Here is a 14,403-nt window from a genome sequence, read left to right as displayed (position 1 = left end):
AAGAATATAAATTAGTGAGTATTAATATTTTACCAATGTTGTGAGTTACGATTTGAGAACAGAAAGTAAAATCCATGAAGATACTATAAATGTGTAATTGAAAAAGTACGGCCTTGATTTAACTCAGTTAACATAATTTTATAAGTTAATTGGAGATTAATACTTTCTACCATTATTTTTTTAAGATTCAAGATTCAAATAATTTTTATGCCTTGTAGTGTAGTAGGAACACTTTTTAGTGTTTATATATTTTTAAGTTTCCTTTTTTAAATGTTTATTTTTGAGAGACAGGGTGTGAGTGTGAGTGGGAGGTGGGTGGGCGGGGAGGGGCAGAAAGAGAGAAGGAGACACAGAATTGGAAGCAGGCTATAGGCTATGAGCTGTCAGCAAAAAGTCATGACTAGGGGCTGGAACCCATGAACCACGAGGTCATGACTGAGCAGAAGTTGGACACTCAACCGCCTGAGCCACCCAGGTGCCCCAACGTTCATTTATTTTTGAGAGAAAGCATGAGTTGGGGAGGAAAAAAGAGGGGGGCACAGAGGATCCCAAGTAGGCTCTGTGCTGACAGCAAAGAGCCCTATGCGGAGCTTAAACCAACAAATGGTGAGATCATGACCTGAGCTGAAATCTGATGCTTAATCTACTGGGCTACCCAGTCAACCCTAACAGGAACGCTCAAAAGACTGATTTTGTAATTATTTTAATAATTTTATTACTGTTATAATAAACTGTTGTTACTAGTAATAATAACTATGTAACCATTACTTGAAATTGATTACAAAATGAAAACACTGACATCACAATTACATATTCTTCTTTTATAAAGAATGAGAAATTCTCCTAAAAAACAATCTGTGTTATTAGTAGTTTACAGTGGAAACTCTAACAAACTTTTCAATGTAGCCAGAAAATAATCTAATATAATTTTATAGATATAATACATGTGATATCTACTACATGTGATATTCAAACACCCATATAGACTAAGATGGAGTGTTATTTTAGTACAACAAACTATGTCAACTAACCTGAAATCTTAAATTTTATAATAAAGTAACTGCTTATTTTATTGTATTTTTATCTACTACAATTTTACCACTATTTTCTAAAGTGTATTTTTCCAAAATGTTTAAAAATCAATTAAAAAATAGATCTTGTTAAAGAAACTGAAATGATGAAAAATGTGTACCCACCAATTACTTATCATTTGTTGGTAAATGTAACTCCCTGAATGACATTTCTGTCATTGTAAATAGATAACAATATTTGCCCTTTTTAAAAAATTTACTCTTAAATTTTTTTTGCAAATATTAGCACAAACTATTTCTTTAGTCTTGTTGTCCTGATGCTCCATTATTTGGGATAAATGCAATTTCTTCTTTTGTGTAGAAAGTCAATAATCCACTAGTTATAAGGAGTTACTACATTATGAATTACATCTACCATATTTCTCTGTTATATAATTGCTATGTAGTATGAACTCTAGCCTACTGAATGCACTCTAAATAAATATTATATTTGGATAGTTTTCCTGTAATGTTCTTAGTATCTCTGAACATACTTTATATATTTTCTTCTTTGGGTCTCTCAATTCTCTGATCCTAAACTTGTTTCAGCAAGAAGGAAAGAGAAATGAAGATAAATAGACACTGTTTGCACTTACAGAAGTTGACAAACCTTTTATATTAAATAAGGTATGGTTTCCTAAAACCTGAAAATTTAGTGTTTCATTAGATATAATATCAAAGTTTCTAATTTGGTTAATTTTCTGGATCTCATTCCTATCCCTACTTTTCTTTGCTGGCTGCCTTTATTTTACTCAGCTACTTCTCTCTCCCTTTCTATTGTTGATATATGAAAAAAAGCAATATTTCACGTGTCTGTGTGTGAGTATAGATATGCATCTGTATGTACATTTGTGTGTGTATATATTTGAAAGAAAGGGAGAGACTTTCCAATTACAGCATACTTTTATATTTCTTAAAGTATATGTTCTCTAAAACTTCAGCTTTGCAAATGTTTGTTAAGATTACTTAACATCTCACTATAAGCAAATAATAAACAAAAATGCCAAATACTCAATGAAATGTTACTTTTTTAGATTAAACTATAATATTTGTCAATTAACTTGCCTTTTCGCTAGTAGTAATCTGATTCCACTTCTTCTCTAAATGTAGTTAAAATATGATGGATTATATATTGTTTTTAAGAAAACATATTTGAAAGTTGTTGAATGTTTTAAATATAATCGACAGAAAATCTTGTCATGTGTAATTTTAACAAATAAACCCCACAGCAGTCAGAATGAACATATCTTATAAATATAACTTCTCAAAGCAAGAATCACTCTAATCATATCTTTTAAGAAATTTCCAGTTATAAAAGTGGGTCAAATTTAAGCAGCAAAATTGACAACAAAAACAAAATAAAACAAAATCCATCTTTCATCCATTAATCTTACCTATAAAACAATGATAAACATAAAAATAAGAAAAGGGTTTAGAGTTCCATGATTTTGAATTACTAGAAAACATGTTACTCTGTTATTACTTAGAATCTCAATATCTTTAAATTTTCAGGGTGTTAAAAGATGAACATTTTGCACAAGTGTCAGAACTCAGTCTGATATGATCATCAGTGTCTCTCACAAATGAGAAAGTGAAAAAAATAAAGAACAAAATGTGATTTGAAACAGTTTACATATTTATGTGTACTCTATACAGATTTACTTCAATGCTCTGTAGGATGATATTATGAATCAGCCAATTTACAGAGCCACGATATTATATATTTTTGAACACCAGACCCTGAGGGTATTGAGTGTTGAGACTCCAAGTCCAGAGGATAGGCGAGTGCTTGCAGTTTTGTAAGCATTTGCTAAACTAAATAGACATGAGGGTTATAGTTTTTCATTGATGAACACTCAGTGAAAGATCATAGACTTAAAAAAAATAAAACCCTCCTTATTTCCTGTATATATTTGTGTATTTTCACATTTTAAGGTTAAGACACCACTAGCATGTCATTCCTCAATACAAGTATTCTGTTTTCCAAGACACACTTGTCAGTATCTTTAGCCATTGTTTCTCAAATATAGTTACAAAATTAACATTATTGTGCTGGTCTACTCTGTATATGCTTCATTTTGTCAATGTTTACAGTCAATTTTGTAACCTAAAACAATGTATCACATTTTAGATGCTGGAGATTTCCATAGCTAGAAATCACCTAGAATATCAATGGGATAGATATATTAATGTCTATGATTGGAACAGTGTAATATTTCACTAATCTGAAAGCCACTTATTTGGAAACATCAAATATTCACAGGAGAGACAAAAACCAGAATGCTCTCTCTAGGCTTGTCAGGGCAGCCGGGAATCCTGGAAGGCAGTCAGAGCAGATGGTGTAGGCCAGGCCTTGGCAGAGTCTGATCCCAAGACAGTTGGATTTAAGAATGTAGGGAATGGACCAAACACAACTCAAGTGCAGGCTAGTCAGCTAACAACATCAGAATGAACACAGGGAAGAGGGGCATTAATAGTAGTTCTGTGTGAGCTGCTGTTGCTACTTTGTTCAATCTCAAAATAATTCTCTGAATTCAAGGCAAGGCAAACTTACTGCTTCTACTCCTTGAAGAGTAGACTTAAAAGGACCTTGATGTATTGGAGTGGAGTTGAATTCTATTCCTGAAGAGAAAGACAGTAAGTTTAGTTGTGCAGGCATTTATCTCCACGTTTTTACTCAGTTAGACTATACCCAGAAGTGAACATAAGTTTCAGGTTGTAACATGTATCTATGTTCTTTGGTAGTATAAATATGACAAAATGTTAAGTGCAATTCTTATGTTTAAGGCTCATAAATTAACCAAAATGGCCCTTAAAAATAAGCTGAATATATCATCTAATATTTAACTGAAGAAATAATAATCTTTTTTCTAACTAGAAGTAAAACTAGGTGAGTTAGAATTTCTGTAGAATGGTATATAAGAATGCAACCCATGGATGCATAAGATATTTTCAATTATACTTTTCTTTTTATGAGATTTTCTTTAATACTGAATTAAGGATGTAACTCCCATCTTCAATTCTACTACTATAGGGTATTCAAGGAGAGCATACATAAACATAAATAGATGAATAACTAAGCTTGAAATTATGGCTTTTTCTGTGTCTCTGAATGAAACTCAGTGGGGTAAAAATGTAGAAAAGATAAATATGTCTTGTCAGGAACACTGACTAGAACTTCTTAGTGGCCTTGGAGACTTAGCTTAGATTTTGACAGAGGTTTATAATAAATGGTTACAGAATAGTCAAAATAAAAGTTGCCTAGGGTACATAATGTTGGGTCAAGTTCTTAATTTATTATTAATTCAGATAATTTATGTATTTATTTAACTCATTTATTTACTCTTTCATTCAAGTAACTTCCCGTGTTGACTGAGTATGTAATGTTCATGCTGCACTGTTCTTGACATTTTGGAAACTGGAATGAAGTAAACAGCCAAGGGTACTTCTTTTAAGGATTCTTACATTCTAGATGCACCAGAGTAACTCAGTCAGTTAAGCATCAACTCTTGTCTTCAGCTCGGATCATGATCTCATGGTTCTTGAGTTTCAGCTCCACATCAGGCTCCACACTGAAGCCTGCTTGAGATTCTCCATCTCATCTGTCTCTGCCCTTTTCTATCTTTTTCTGCAGCACCCTCCCCCCAAAAAACACAAAAGGATTCTTATACTCTATTTTAGGAAGAAAACAGACTCAATACAACTAAAAACAAACAAATACATATGAAAAGTTTCAAGTAAAATACTTGAAGAAAGTAGGACGTAGTCAGGGAAGGCACCATCCAAGGAGGTAAAACTAGAGTTTACACATGACACACGAGTGGCAACTCAACAGCCAAACATAATTGTTTGGCCTCTTTGTAAATGCAGATTATGAAGTGCAAATGATGGAGGGGCCTATTGGTTAATAAGGACAAGAAAAATGTGTGGAGGCATATTTCTTATAATTTCCAATGTGTAATTGATTGCCTTTACTATATACAAAGTAAACCTTTAAAAGAGAAAATTAAAACTTTTGTTATCTCAGGTTTCTCTCCTCTTTTGTTCTAGTAGCACCAACAATTTCCTACTGTAAACAGAACATGTGTAAGTAGGATCTTTAGCATCACACTCCAAACCCTATTATTATCTAATACTGGATGAAACCACATATATAAATAGTATAAATAACAACTACATTAATTATGACAACATAATCTAATCTACAATATAAGCAAGATTAAAGCAAGTAACTGGAAAAATCTGGGGTTTTTTTCCAGGAAAAAATATTGCTAAAGATCATAATTTTAGGGGAGCCTGGGTGTCTCAGTCAGTTAAGCATGTAATTGATTTCAGCTCAGGTCATCAGCTCACTCACAGTTGTGAGATCAACCTCCATGCTCAGTGTGGAGTCTGTTTAAAATTCTCTCTCTCTCTCTCTGTCTCTCTCTCACCCTGCCCCCTCCCACATTTGTACTGTCTTTCTCTGAAAGAAAAAAATGCATAATATTTTTAAAACTTAATTTTAGATGATTCCAAGTTAAATTCTTTTAAAATCAAATGTTTTGGTTGCAGTTTGTCTTCAATCACCTTTTATTTTCTCTCTCTCTCTCTCTCTCTCTCTCAAAGTGTATTCATTTTGAGGGAGACAGGGTACATGCATGCATGCAGTCAGGCGAAGGCCAGAGAGAGAGAGAGAGGGGGAGAGAATCCTAAGCAGGATTCACGAATTCTGAGATCATGACCTAAGGTGAAATGTAGAGTCTGACACTTAACCAACTGAGCAACACAGGCACCTTTTTTAAATTATATCTGAAAGGCAAGTAGACTTGATTTTTGGGGACCACATATAAAGAAAAATAGCAAATCAATAAATGTATTGATAATATACAACAACTTGAAATTTTATCACTAATGAAGATAAATACTTAAAATATTTCTAAAACCAATAATTTTAAGTGTCTAAAATGTTATTCGATTTCCATCCACCATAAAAGTAAAATAATAATATTGTTTAAAGGCACACTCAACATATGACAAAATATTATTGATCAAAACTCAATATTGTTTTGTTTTTGTTAATACTGTTATAAGGAAAAAAGCCGCTAATTATGTGGCCGATTTGTTCAATTTTGCGTGAAATAGACTAACAATGTGGATAATAGATCCTAATTTGGAGGAAACATGACTGATGGTGTACTTCATTCAGACATAGCTTAATTTTACATATGCAATGCAAAAATCACTAATTTGAAAGAAAATTAAATTGATTATTCAAAACATCATAAATAAACCTTTTATTTTTGTCTGAAATATAATTAATTCAAGAAAAAGTCTAAATTAATCTCCATTCTCCCACTTCTATGGGTATTGATTGCTGATTAAACTCCTTTGCTTTTAAAAGAAACTTTATGTTAAAATGAAATATATTTGAAGGATATCAGAAAACATGAAGTTTGTATCCCCATAGCTTTGTTTCATGACTGGGTTTCCTCTACTTTTCCATGAATGATTCTTTTACCTGAAGCATCATAATCTGTCATCATGGAAATAGTAACATATGCCAGCATCCCACTGCTTGTGTTCAATTTGCAAACAGTATGTGAAAGTTTGTCAAATTCATGTGTTTCCAGCATGCTACTTTGTCACCATCTTACAGGTTAAAAAGCTACCATATCTACTGCTGCAGTTTTCCCAGCAGAAAACAGGTGTGTATTGATTACATTTTCAGCAGGGAAACAACAGTTTTGTCTCTTCTGTACCATGTCATTATAATGTAAAGTAGCAGGTAAATTATGGCAACAAGCTGATAGGTAGTGAACCGGGTGTAAACTTTCCAGGTGTTTGGGAAGTTCTCAATGTGAATGGGCATAAAGGTTTGATTTTCCTCATTTAATGATAGCATTTTTCTTACTGCCTCTTTTAAGAGTGTCTACATTTTTTACAAATATATATATTATACTGAAAAGCAGTATAGTATGTTAGCAGCGGCTGGGAGAGGGGCATGGGATTACAGCAATCTTTCCCCCCACATGTGTTTTTTATAATTTTATTTCTTCAGTAATTATATTTCATTTGTAATTTTTATAAGTATATTAATAGAAATGTAGGATTTCTATACATTGACACTTAGAATGAAGGCTAAAGCTATGAGGATTATATTTGTATAAAATAAATTACTATTTAAAAATTATTTTCTATTGCGGTGCCTGAGTTCTTAGTCAGTTGAGCATCTCAGGTTGTGAATTTGAGCCCCACATCAGGCTCTGTGCTCTCCCTCTCTCTTCGCCCTCCCATGCTTGCAATCTGTCTCTCAAAACTAAACAAATTTAAAAAAATTAAAAAATAAATAAAATAAAAAATAAAATATTTTCTATTATTTTCTTCCCTTATAATATGCAGTACATTTTAACTGTAAAACATACCTTGACAATGTGAAAAATTATTTGAGTGTGATTTATTAGGATTGTAATTATATATATATAATTATATAGGATTGTAATTAATATATATATATTCATATATATATATATATATATATATATATATATATATATAATTGGGGTACCTGGGTGGCTCTGTTGGTTCAGTGACTGACTCTTGATTTCAGTTGAGGTCATGATCTCACAGTTGGTGGGATCAAGTCCTGTGTTGGGCTCAGTGCTGACAGTGTGGAGCTTGCATAGGATTCTCTCTCTCTCCCCCTCTTTCTCTGTTCCCACCTTCTGCTAATGCACTCTCTCTTTCTTTCAAAATAAATAAACATTATATATATATAAAACATAAGCAATAAGGCAAAAATAAAATTTAAAGACATAAACCTGCAGCTATCAATAAAATGGGGAGGAAGAATTAAACAAAAGTGTAAAGGTTAAGAAAAACTGAACAACAACATGCAAAAGAATGAAACTGGACCATTTTTTAACAGCAAACACAAAAATAAACTCAAAATTGATTGAAGACCTAAAAATGAGACCTGAAACCATTAAAACCCTAGAGAGAACATAGGCAGTAATCATTTTGACATCAACCATACCAACTTATTTCTAGATATGTCTCTAGTGGCAAGGGAAACAAAGGCAAAAATAAACTACTAGGACACCATCAAAATAAAAAATGTCTACACAGAGAAGGAAAGAATCAACAAAACTCAGAGGTAATCTATGGAATGGGATAAGTTATTTGCAAATGGCATACCTAATAAAGGGTTAATATCTAAAATATGTAAAGAACTTCTAAAACTCAACACTCAAAAAATAAATAATCCCATTAAAAAAGGCAGAACATATAGACATTTCTCTAAAGAAGACACAAATACACATGAAAAGATGCTCAACATCACTTCTCAGAGAGAAATACAAATACGAATTACACTGAATCAACAGGGGATGGTGAGGATGTGGTGAAAGGGAACCCTCTTGCACTGTTGGTGGGATTGCAAACTGGTACAGCCAATTCAGGAAACAGTATGTAGGTTCCTCAGAAAGTGGAGCCTTATGATCCAGTAATTACACTGCTAGGTATTTACAAAAAGAATGCAAAAAATACTAATGAAAAGGGATACATAGCAGCATTATCTACAATAGCCAAATTATAGAAACAGCCCATGTCCATCCACTAATGAATGTATACAGAAGAAGTGATATATACATAATGAAATATTACTTGGCCATTAAAAAGGATGGAATATTGCCACTTGCAACAGTCTGGATGGAGCTAGAGAATATTATCCTAAGTGAAATAAGTCCATCAGAGAAGACAAATACCATATGATTTCACTGATATGTGGAATTTAAGAAACAAAGCAAATGAACAAAGGTGGGGGAGAGGGAAGAAACCAATAAAGACACTCTTAACTAGAGAAAAAGCTGATGTTATCAAAGACAAAGTAGGTGGGGTGGGATGGGGTTGGGTGAAATAGGTGTAAGGGATTATAAAGTGCACGTCTAACGAGCATTTGTCCATTTGTCTCTTAGAGCTCTCTGAACTACTTGAAATATGGGTTATTGTCTTTTATTATTTTTCGAAAATTCTCAGTCATTTCTTCAGATATTTCTCTTGAATCATTCTCCTCTCTTCTTTTTCTAGGATTCCAATTACATACAGGCATACCTCGGAGATATTGTGCATTGGGATACAGACCACCACAATAAGGCAATTATCACAATAAAGTAATACGAAATTTTTTTGTTTCTCAGTGTGTATAAATGTTATACTTATACCATACTATTGTCTATAAAGTGTTTAATAGTATATCTAAAACAATGTTCATATTTTTAATTAAAATGCTTTTGTGCTAAAATATGCTACCCATTGTCTGAGCTGTCAGCAAGTCATAATCTATTTGCTGGCGGAGGGTCTTACCTCAGTGTTGATGGCCATTGACCAATCAAAGTGGTCGTTGCTGAAGGATGCAGTGGCTGCAACAATTTCTTAAAGTAAGACAATGACAAAGTTTGCCACATTAATTGACTCTTCCTTTCATAAATAATTTCTGTAGCATGTGATGCTGTTTGATAGCATTTTATCCACAGAACTTCTTTCAAAATTTGAGTCAATCTGGTCAAACCCTGACATTGTTTTATCAATTAACTTTATGTAATATGTATCCAGTTCAACAATCTTCACAGTTTCTTCACCAGGAGTAGGTTCTATCTCAAGAAACCACTTTCTTTGCTCATCCATAAGAAGCAACTCCTCATCCATTTTAGTTTGATTGTGAGATTGCAGCAACTCAGTCATGTCTCCAGGTGCTACTTTTCCTTCTATTTCTCTTGCTGTTTCTACCACATCTGGAATTACTTCCTCCACTGAAGTCTTCAAACCCTCAAAATAATTCTTCAGGATTGGAATCAACATCTTTGGAACTCATGTTAATGTTGTGATCTCTTCTGATGAATCACAAATATTTTTAATGGCATCTAGAACAGTGCACTGTTTCTAGAAGTTTTTCAATTTACTTTGTGCAGATCAATCAGAGAAATCACTATCTATGACAGTTAGAGCCTTACAAAATGTGTTTCTTAAATAATGAGACTTGAACATCAAAATTACTCCTTAATCCATGAGCTACAGAATAGATGTGTGTTACCAGTCAGGAAAACATTAATCTCATTGGATATCTGCTTCAGAGCTCCTGGGTGACCATGGGCACTATCAGTAAGCTGAATGATTTTAAAAGTAATCTTTTTTCAGGTATACTAGTGGGCTTAAAGCATTCATTCAGTACGCCATGTGGCAAACAGATGTGTTGTTATCCAGGTTTTGTTGTTCCATATAGAACACAGGCAGAGTAGATTTAGTATAATTCTTAAGGGTCCCAGGATTTCCCAAATGGTAAATGAACACTGGCTCCAACCTAAAGTCACTAGCTCCATTAACTCCTATCAAGAGTATCAGCTGGGGGCACCTGGGTGGCTCTGTCAGCTAAGCATCTGACTTCAACTCAGGTCATGATCTCACAGTCTGTGAGTTCGAGGCCTGCATCAGGCTCTGGGCCAGCAGCTCAGAGCCTAGAGCCTGCTTCAGATTCTGTGTCTCCCTCTCTCTGCCCCTTCCCTGCTCAAGCTCCGTCTCTCTCTCTCTCTCAAAGACAAAAATTAAAAAAAAAAAACCAGACAAAAACATTAAAAAAAAAAAAAAAAGAGCATCAGCAGGTCCTTTGAAGCTTTGAAGCCAGGTACTGACTTCTCCTCTCCAGCTCTGAAAGTCCAAATGGCATCTTCTTCCAGTAGAACACTGCTCTGTCTCTATTGAAAATTTGTTGTTTAGTGTTTCCACCTTTATTAATTATCTTAGCTAGATCTGTAGAACACAGTTTTGTCTCTATTGAAAATTTGCTGTTTAGTGTTTCCATCTTTATTATCTTATAGCTAGATTTTCTGGGTAACTTGCTGTCGCTTTTACATCAGCACTTGCAGCTTTCACCTTGCACTTTTCTGTTATGGAGACCACTTCTTAAACTTCATGAACCTCCGCTAGCCTCAAAAAATCTTTTGTACCTCTCTCAGTCTTCATAGAATTAAAGAATTAAGACCTTGCTTTGCATTAGGCTTTGATTTAAGGAAATACTGTGGTTGATTTGATCTTCTATGCAGACCACTAAAATTTTCTCCATTTCAGCAGTAAACCTGCTTGCTTTCTGATCATTTGGATGTTCAGTGGAGTAGCACTCTTAATCTCCTTCAACATTTTTTCCTTTGCATTCACAACCTGACAGTTTGGTGTAACAAACCTAGCTTTTGCCCTATCTTGGCTTTTGATGTGCCTTCCTCACTAAGCTTAATCATTTCTAACTTTGATTTAAACTGAGAGATGTGTGACGACTCCTTTCACTTGAACACTTACAGGCCGATGCAGGATTATTAATTGGCTTAGTTTCAAAATCATTGTTTCTCAGAGTATAGGGAAGCCTGAGGAAAGACAGTGGGGAGCAGCCACTTGGTGAAGTAGTCAGAATACCCACAACATTTATCAGTTAAATTTGCCTGTCTTCTGTAGGAATGGTTCATGGCATATCAAAATGATTATCATAGTGACATCAAAGATCCCTGATCACAGATCACCATAACAAATATAATAATATTGAAGAAGTTTTTGAAATATTGCAAAATTACAAAAATGCAACACAGAGACACAAATGGGGCAAATGCTGTTGGAAAAAAATCTGCTGGTAGACTTCCTTGATGCAGGAATGCTATAAACCTTCTCGTTGTAAATAATATAATATCTACAAAGTACAATAAAATAAAATACAATAAAACAAGATATGTCTGTATATATTAGACTGCTTGATATTATCTTATATCTTCTGCATGATGATGATTATGATGACGACTGAAGATGAGTTTTACTTTTGTCCTCTGTATGTTTCAGTTTGAATGAGAGCTATGGAACCATCTTCAAATTCACTGATTCATTCCTCAGCTACCTACTGCTGGTAACCTGTCAAAAGGAGTCTTCATACATTTTGTATCAATTTTTTTATTGTTCTTGCCACTTCATTCTTAATATTTGTGTCATTAATATTATATATTTAAAATTAGTATGACGATGCATTCAGTGCTTCTGGTAAAATTTACATGAAGAATTGTAGTTTTTTCAAATGTATAGTGCAACTCCATATGTTCTAAAATTGCCCTGTTAAATAGAATTTCTGAAACATTGAAATGCTTAGTTTAAAAGCCAATTGTCACTTGTACACTGATAGCACATGAAATGTGGCTAGCACAACTAAGGAACTGAATTTCAAATTTTACTTAGTTTTAATTAAATTTAAATAATCACACCAAGCTGGTGGCTACCATATTAGCACGGCTGTTGAATTCATCAAATATAAACATAATCTTAATATTTTAATTAAAGAAATATAATGCAGCACAAATTGTTCCACTATACCCCAGGATACATAAATATTAAATGCTGTAAACCTCTTAAAAAAATAGGTGAGGGACAATCCAGATGCGTTCACAGCTAAGACTTTATCAGCATGGCCAATAATCTTTCCTATCCATATATATAAACATTCACAGCCACGGACAGTATTTTTTCCTTAACCAAAAAGATTGATTGTACAAAAATTCAAACAATAAAATATTTTACCTTACTTTCTATATTATCCCTGGAACGAGGGATCCCCAGAATACCTGGGAGATTATGGGGCTTATTCTTCTGTATAATAAAACATGTCTGAACTTAACAAAGTATGATTACTTGAAATTAAATGATAAACATTTTATCACTGTACTTAGTTTTGACATATTTGTAAATGACATTATGGTCTAATACAAAGAGATCAGAACTGGGATTTAGAAATGGTCATCTTATCTTATTGCATAGCTGTCTTAGGTATCAATTACTTGACCATCATTTTCCTGTTGTGCAAATTGGGACAGTGATCTACCTCACACAGTTAGTGATGATACAGAGGAACTATGCACATTAAAAGAATTATGATTTTTCTTTCTTTTTCTCAGGAAAATCCCCAGTATTACGACATTACAACTCAATATAAACATTGATATCCTCAAATGTTTGCTTTTATTTGTGTGTATTTTGTGCATAGTACAAAATCATACATATACATTTTAATTATAAAAACTCACATCTATGTGACATTACACCTCAAGTACATAATCAATTCTCATTTAAATACCTTCCTTTTTAATCACTAATAGTCAGAAAATGTAGGATACATGATAGTGAGATATAATTCAGATGTCCATGAACTGAATCTATTTATCAATTTGCAGGTTGGTCCCATTCACCCCATACTGTTCTCCTGCATTATTTCAACTAGATGAGGTAGTGTACACACTACTGGTAATTTAGCAAGCTGATAATAGATGCGTAGCATCTTAACATTACAGCAGGGAGTCCTTGTCTTTTCTGTTCAGTTCACAGCACTGTTACTCAATGTAACACCAATTAACACTTAAGTGATAGAGTTTTAGTTTCTAGGTAAAAACTGGGAATCTTTCTTCCATGGCTCTGTACTTGAGCCTGTGTAGTTATGATATGTAATCAGCTGAAAGCCCAGGGCATGCACTTGTACTTGTGCTATTATTTATAATTGAATGCAGCACTGCTGCTGTGGCAAACCTTACTGGCATCATTTGTGTAAGGTTTAATGATTTCTGGTACTGCTCCTAGCTTCTTATTCACCAAGCTATTCTGCTGTAGTGTGGCAAAGCATTTTAAAAGACTTGTTTGTGACTGAAGTCAATGGGGGGCAGGCAAAGGGGTATAAACAGTAGTGAGAGCTGCAACAGAATCATTGATTTTCAAAAATAAACATGATTCTTCTCCAATACTGGCCAATTTTCAAATTCATGAACATGATATAAACAACTCAGAGGAGAATAAATTGTAAGGCTCAGATGAGGCTAAACAGTAATAAATCAAATACCCATTTTCAAATTTAGAGACCTTAGCATTTGGTCTAATTACACACACTATACACACACACACACACACACACACACACACACACTACAAATAAAAAAAAGAAGTAAGAGTTTACAATCATAGCCTAGAACCTTAGTTTTCTACACACTAATATGTGAAAGCTTGGCTATATTCACAACAGGACTCCTGGATTGCGGCTAGCATGGAAATTGGCATCATTATTACAATGTACATTTTATACAATGGCACTAGTATTGCTATACAATAGTATCTGAAATAGGTCTGTGAAAGTTTATCTTACTAAATGTACATTAAGTTCTTAGGCTATCATATTTATGGGAACACTAAGAAAAATGTTTAGTAATCAAAAACAGATTAGTATTTGGTTATATCCTCAACTATAATAACTTAATGTGCTTTTTGATTTCTTTAAACATCTTTCTTCTGA

At 33.6% G+C, this 14,403-nt stretch overlaps 2 long non-coding RNA genes across 6 annotated transcripts in view; one reads left to right on the top strand and one right to left on the bottom strand.

Annotated features, from left to right (window-relative positions):
- LOC115297006 overlaps window positions 1-13,052 on the top strand; it is an 82,858-nt gene extending 69,806 nt beyond the window's left edge. For 2 of the 3 annotated variants that reach the window (XR_003911205.1, XR_003911207.1), the window contains 2 exons: window positions 9,138-9,220; window positions 11,925-12,039. This is a non-coding gene — a long non-coding RNA (uncharacterized LOC115297006). Of the gene's footprint in view, window positions 1-9,137; window positions 9,221-11,924; window positions 12,040-13,024 lie in introns of those variants that run through there. The other variant, XR_003911206.1, reaches the window with a different exon arrangement.
- LOC115297005 overlaps window positions 1-14,403 on the bottom strand; it is a 288,338-nt gene that overhangs the window by 59,206 nt on the left and 214,729 nt on the right. The gene's annotated exons all lie outside the window — the stretch shown is intronic.

This window comes from Suricata suricatta, chromosome 7 (assembly GCF_006229205.1).
Source record: "Suricata suricatta isolate VVHF042 chromosome 7, meerkat_22Aug2017_6uvM2_HiC, whole genome shotgun sequence".
Classification (NCBI taxonomy): domain Eukaryota; kingdom Metazoa; phylum Chordata; class Mammalia; order Carnivora; family Herpestidae; genus Suricata; species Suricata suricatta.
This window is presented reverse-complemented; position numbering and strand designations above follow the sequence as displayed.